The 5,993-nt window shown below is 41.4% G+C and overlaps 1 protein-coding gene across 2 annotated transcripts in view; it reads left to right on the forward strand.

Annotated features, from left to right (window-relative positions):
- Nucleotides 1-5,993, forward strand: part of LOC118424056 — a 62,565-nt gene that overhangs the window by 46,510 nt on the left and 10,062 nt on the right. Inside the window, exon 1 of one of the 2 annotated variants that reach the window (XM_035832517.1) lies at nucleotides 1,980-2,137. The exons of the other annotated variant lie outside the window; for it this stretch is intronic. The gene's annotated coding sequence lies outside the window, so the exon portion shown is untranslated. Of the gene's footprint in view, nucleotides 1-1,979; nucleotides 2,138-5,993 lie in introns of those variants that run through there. 2 annotated transcript variants of the gene reach the window in all.

A 5,993-nucleotide genomic window follows, 5' to 3' on the forward strand; every position in this document is an offset into this window, starting at 1 on the left:
GCGAATTTATGTGTTGGTGTATACCTATTGAGGCTAATATATCTTGATGACTTAATTGTTTTGTTAAAGATTGACAGAAGACATTTCAAGAACGCGAAAATAAGACTTATACGATTAGATTTAAATGCCCAGTGTCATGTCTTCATTGTCACAATCAAGAACTGAACTGAAGAAGTAGAAACGACCACGGAGGCTGTGATAGTGAATTTCTGCTGATGCAGAAAGATTAACTTGTTTTTATTACGGTAATTAGTGTGATTGATTAGTCTGTTCTTATCACTGTACATGTACATCAATGTTGTCAATACGTCGAGCCAAAATACACTGACAAGAAGAAATTTGATCTACACAACTTCAGACGACACCACAGGGGTGTTCGCCGTTTTTTCCTTGAGCACGTTTCCCTGTTGGGATATATCCACAAGGGTTTCCTACAACTTTTCCAGACAGTAACAAACGTGTGTGCTAACTTGTAGCCTGGCTGTTTCAACTGGCTACACAGGCCAGCTTCTGGTCTAACTCAGGGGGTTGTGGTAAAATTTCCTTGGGAGCATGTTGACCCTGTAGCCGAGGAGCTGGTCCGAACCGGGGCCCGACCGAGCTGTTTGTGGATACGTAAAATACAAATGTATCCGTGAAATATACACAACTAATGCTCACAACTATTCTCTTTGTGCTTTGTGTAGTTCGGATTCTTTTAGATACTTATCGTTCACGAAAGCTGCCCGGCCAGGTCTCAGTTAACTTTTGAAAATGTGACATAGTCCTAACACTGTTAGAAAAAAAAAACGAGTTAGTAACAGTCTTACTCTCCAAGCAGAGGTTAGGCTCCGGCTGTTTTTTTAACGTTTTTTTAGTCGTTTTTATCGGGCTTTCTATTTTGCCAGCCAAACCAGTTAGGTTTTGACACAGCAAGCCGCGTAAAATACAAAATAGAGAGCCCGATAAAAACGACTAAAAAACGTTAAATAACAGCCGGAGCCTAACCTCTGCTTGGAGAGTATGCATCCAGGCTAACTAACTTGAGAAAGGCATACACTGAAACAAATTGCAAGGGTAATAGCCCTTCTGTGTGAAGCAGTAGATCTGTGTTGACAGGTCGCGGTCGCCATTACCTGATGCTGACAACAACGCGGTGACGTAATCCAGCCCTTGTGTCGTCTGCACCAGCTGGGTAAGGGGTGAGTCAGGCACGTTTGGGCGTGATGGGCAACCTTTCTCAGGACACATGAGTGTTTGAGACCCGACAGCTCTCATAACGCTAAGATATGTACATGAAAGATTATTTGTAATTAGAAAAGATAATCGCACTCACGTTTAGCAACACCTGATTGTAGAAAAGATTTTGTTATCCTATAATCAGATACAGATACTAGTATATTCTGTATGGTATCTCTTGTCTAGATCTATTTTGTTGTTTATAATTAAAGTCGACCATACAAAAGTCACTTCATTTTTCGTGTCAGTAAATCTTGTGTTTTAGTGGGCCATTGGACAATAAAGGCAAGGTATATAAAAACATATCTATTTCTATCTTAATATCTATTCATTTCACCCGTTGTTTCATTAAAGAGGTTGATGAAAGCTCCCTGGAAGTATAGAATACTCTCCAAGCAGAGGTTCGGTGTTTTTATCGGACTTTCTATTGATAAGAACAATGCAAATAACAACAGATGCAATGAAAACATAATCTCGTTTATTGGTCAGTTCAGAGTAGTTAACGGTTCTCCCCTTATCACAGACCCATCAGCAGACCCTTGTGCCCCGGGGCGGTTCTTTAATCATGACCTGCCACATCAAACCGGTGTGTCAGGCGGGACACTGCCCAGCTGTCCTCCCCTGGTCCCGGGGGAAGTGTCCCCCACGGGTGACCGTGTTGGGCTTTCCCCTGGGGGTAAGCGGCCATCATTCTCGGGCGGGGGGAAACTTTGAAGCCGCCGCCCGCTTGTACAGCGCGCCCGGTTGAAACGCTTGTCCTCCGACAGGTTGTCGGAAACGCCGATATATCAGGGGTTGTGGTGATAAGGTAGCGGGAATGGACGAAGGAAAAGTGGAGAGGTAAAGTTTCGGAACGTGTGCAGTCAGAAGCGCTGGTGAGCAGTGGTGCGTTAGGGTTGACGCCTTCACCCGGCCCTCCGTGAGTACGGGTACCTTCGACAAAATAATGTTATTGTTACATATGTGAAAGTACATCGTCTGTACAAAGAGTGTACAGATCTCTACAAACGCAACCGAAGAAAGGTGCTAAATGTATGGCTGTATGGTATGCTTATGTGGCTGTTTTCTTCTGTGCTTGATCACACAATGTTGCATATCGCATGGTACAGCGCTCGAGCTCCTGTGTGGTATTGTCCTTTTGTACACCTGTGTCTTTAATACAAAGGGTGATAAACGAAAGTTAGTATACCGTTCTTTTTATTCCAGTAGATAGCAAGACGCATGTATACACGCACCCCCATTATCCACCTTGCCCCATGTATTGTACACAACACTGGAGGTCATAGCCTGGATACGTACCTTGATACAAAGCCCCAGCCCGACTCAAAAATATCTCTCACACGATAGAGGTCAGGGGTCTGGTATCCAGGCTATGGAGATCAGTTTGCCGAAGAATTATATATCCAGTGGTCAGCTATGGTGCGGTCAGTCCGATAGAATGTCGGGAGAAAGTGACGACCGAAGCAAAACAACTTTCTCCTGTCAGAAGGCAGTGCCAGCAGGTTTTGAAAGAACGCAGAAATTCCGGGCGAGTCCTTTGTATGTACCTCGCATGTCACATGTAGGAATAACGGGCTAACTTTCCCAGAATAAACGGACAGTTCCGACTGTCATGTGTTCTGTTTCATGTCATTTAAAAGTGTTGAGACTCACGACACTTCAGATGTTCGGTACAGCATCAGAACGGAAAACAAAGAATTCTATCCGTATTTTCGTAGATTTGCTTTCGATGCGGTTTCCCAGAAATAACAGGTGACTTGAGATAAGAAAACACACCTGCAGCAATGATCGTATATTCTTAGGAAATGAAGACTTAAGATGTTGTACTCTTGAAATTAAACTACTGGTGCACCTGCACACAGCGAATGGGTTCACAGGGCAAGGATTTCAATTGTACGAGGGTGAGTCAGAAAGTAATGCAAGTGGTTTCATAACAGATTCATTTTTCAATCGATTGGGTTGAAATTTGGCACAAAAGTAGAGGCATATGTCTTCTCGACATTGAAATTTGTAAATTTGGTCTTTATCATTTTATGAGCAAATGAGTTGATTTCAAGTTCACCTTACCATTATATGCTTGTCAGACGATCAGTTCCCTTAAATCTGACCCATTGAAAATTACTGTAAGAGGTTGAAATTATACATGTACGATAACAAATGTCTCTATAGGTTGTATGCCAATTTTCATTTCTGAACTCCCAACGGTTTCTCATTTACAGCTGCTAGGATGGAGTAAGTTGTGATATAGAGCAAGTTTGATTTATACACAATTCGTGAGTTGTTGGTTAAAAGGCTACTTTTCCATTAACCAAAAGAAACGAAACTTTACACAGTCATTAACTGTTTAAAAGTCAAGAAGTGTGCTAAGTTTTATTCTTCCTAGTTAATGGAAAAGTAGGCTACAGAAACTTTTAATAAACACACCGCAAATCGCATGACCTTGACAACCGCTTATACCTCACTCTACACCAGCAACGAAAAAAGAAAAACTGATCGCATTTTAGAGTTGAAAACAGACATGTGGCTTATAGAGAAATGCAGCTCATTACATGTGCAAGCTCAGTCTCCTACAGTAGCAAAAATTGGTTTAGAGAAATTGTTAATTGTACGTTAATTGGACCTCATTTTTCTTATGACGGGGTTCCAAGGGTGTGGTCATCTTCAAATCAGCACAGTCACTCATAAAATGATGAACAACAAATTTAGATATTTTAATATCAAGAGGACATATGCCTCTACCTTTGTGCCAAATTGCAACTCATTCGATCAAAAAACGAGTCTGTTATGAAACCACTTGCATTACTTTCTGACTCACCCTCGTATATCATTCCTTAATGATGAATGGCAATGACATGGAATATGTAAGCACATTAAATGATTTTCGTTGCTTATGAAAACTTCCCAGTCAAAAATAAGCAACGTCACTGTATTCCATATTCGCTCAGTCATGTATTACAAGAATTTTAAAAGTCATCTTTTAGTCCCTAGGCCTACATGCTATATACTGGTATTCGGAACTTGAATCGTATATACTAGTACACGTTTCCCTGTTATTTCAGACACTCACAAAACCTCTCAGCACTTTTAAGGTATCATAAGATATGCAATAGAAGTCAAAGACAATGCAATAACGTTTTTTAAGTGCTCTATTCCAGAGCGTTTCCCACAGAGCAATCTCTCCAAGCAGAGGTTAAGTCATGGGTTAGTAGTGGCCACTATTTCTTTCATTTCCCTCCCTGTGTAACTGCATAGACCATCGGGAACCAGTAGTTCTCACGCAAGATGACAGCATGGATCGCACTCGCGGATTGCCGATTCTGTGGTATTTGAACTTGGCCGTGGATTATGTACTTAGCACAAAGCCTTGCTAGGGTTTCACCCGATATGTTACCGCGGATTAAGAAATGTCAAAGACTCTGGCTGACAACTTGCAGACAGGCCACTTGGCGGGTCAGCGCCCGCGGTTTTGAACTTGTGATATTTTCTCTGTCCAGTGGGGCTAAGATCACATTCCGAGCACACGTAAGAAACGACAGCACACATGCAAACCTTGGGCAATTTGATGCCACTCTACATAATCCTGCCAGCTTATTTTTGCTGTTTTCATATATTTCCAGGTTAGTATACCATGTGCTGTGACATTATTTCATGCAAATAACGGCTTATGCAACTATGCCATTTTATTCATACTATGGTAAATGGGAAATGGTTTGGGTTTTCATATTTCTATGCAATTCCCCGAATTATGCAATTGGGCGTAATGCAATTAGTTGGAGTCTATTGCACATCGTACAATAGGTCGCACTGATAGTGTATCACTAGAACTGTGGAAAATCTTTCTACAAGGAAAATCGACCAGAAAACTTATACTATAGACAGACTAGATAGTAAAGTCAAAGCAACACAACACTATAAATCATGACGATTCTTGTTTTAGAAGAAAAAAGATTTCAGCAACTGCAGTTCTAAAGGAAACCGTTAGGATGTCAGAGTTCCAATCTTTTTTCATCCATCAAAACTTACCCGCATACTGAAAAAAAAAACTCATACGACAAGCGCACAAGTGAACGACACATGAAACGAAACTTCATTTACTTCCAAAAGTGCGCAAACTTACGCGCTTTGGGTAAACTGGCCACACTTCAGGTTCACAATCCCTTCCCTCTTTACAGTCTACTGTAACTGCTACCCGGAAAGCAAATTACTCTCTCTTTCGACCATGAACTAATCCGACCTTGAGGATATGTTGTCGGCTGGACACTTAGCCGGCGATGCCAGTTGTAGTCATCACTATAATGGACCATAATCACAAGTGATCCTACATAAAACCAACGGTCACGCGCGCTCAAGAGAATCTAGCATCTGCACCTTGAATCAGTTCATACAGTAAATCGCAAGAGGGCGTAGCTGAGAACTAGTGTCGAACTATAATTGCCTCGGTACAAGGAGGTTAATCGGGCCTCTTTCTTCAGTAGAACAAACGGTCCGTAGTACTAGTATGCATCAAGCATGCACAGAGAATATGTGTACGGCTTGTTTTGGGCGTCTTTTATGCGTTTTTATTGTTAGTATTATTTGTCCAGATTAGAATTTTTCTTTGCTGCTATATTGCTATACATCATGCCACCAACAATTTGAATACACAGCCATATACTGTAGATCTACCTACTTAGTCTTTCTTTCTCTCGAAATGATAATAAGGCTACAGCAAGACAAGCCATGAGTGTCTACCACACTACTGTCACCTTTACTACACTAGTTAACTTTTCGAATAC

This window comes from Branchiostoma floridae, chromosome 10 (genome assembly GCF_000003815.2).
Source record: "Branchiostoma floridae strain S238N-H82 chromosome 10, Bfl_VNyyK, whole genome shotgun sequence".
In the NCBI taxonomy this organism is placed as follows: Eukaryota; Metazoa; Chordata; class Leptocardii; order Amphioxiformes; family Branchiostomatidae; genus Branchiostoma; species Branchiostoma floridae.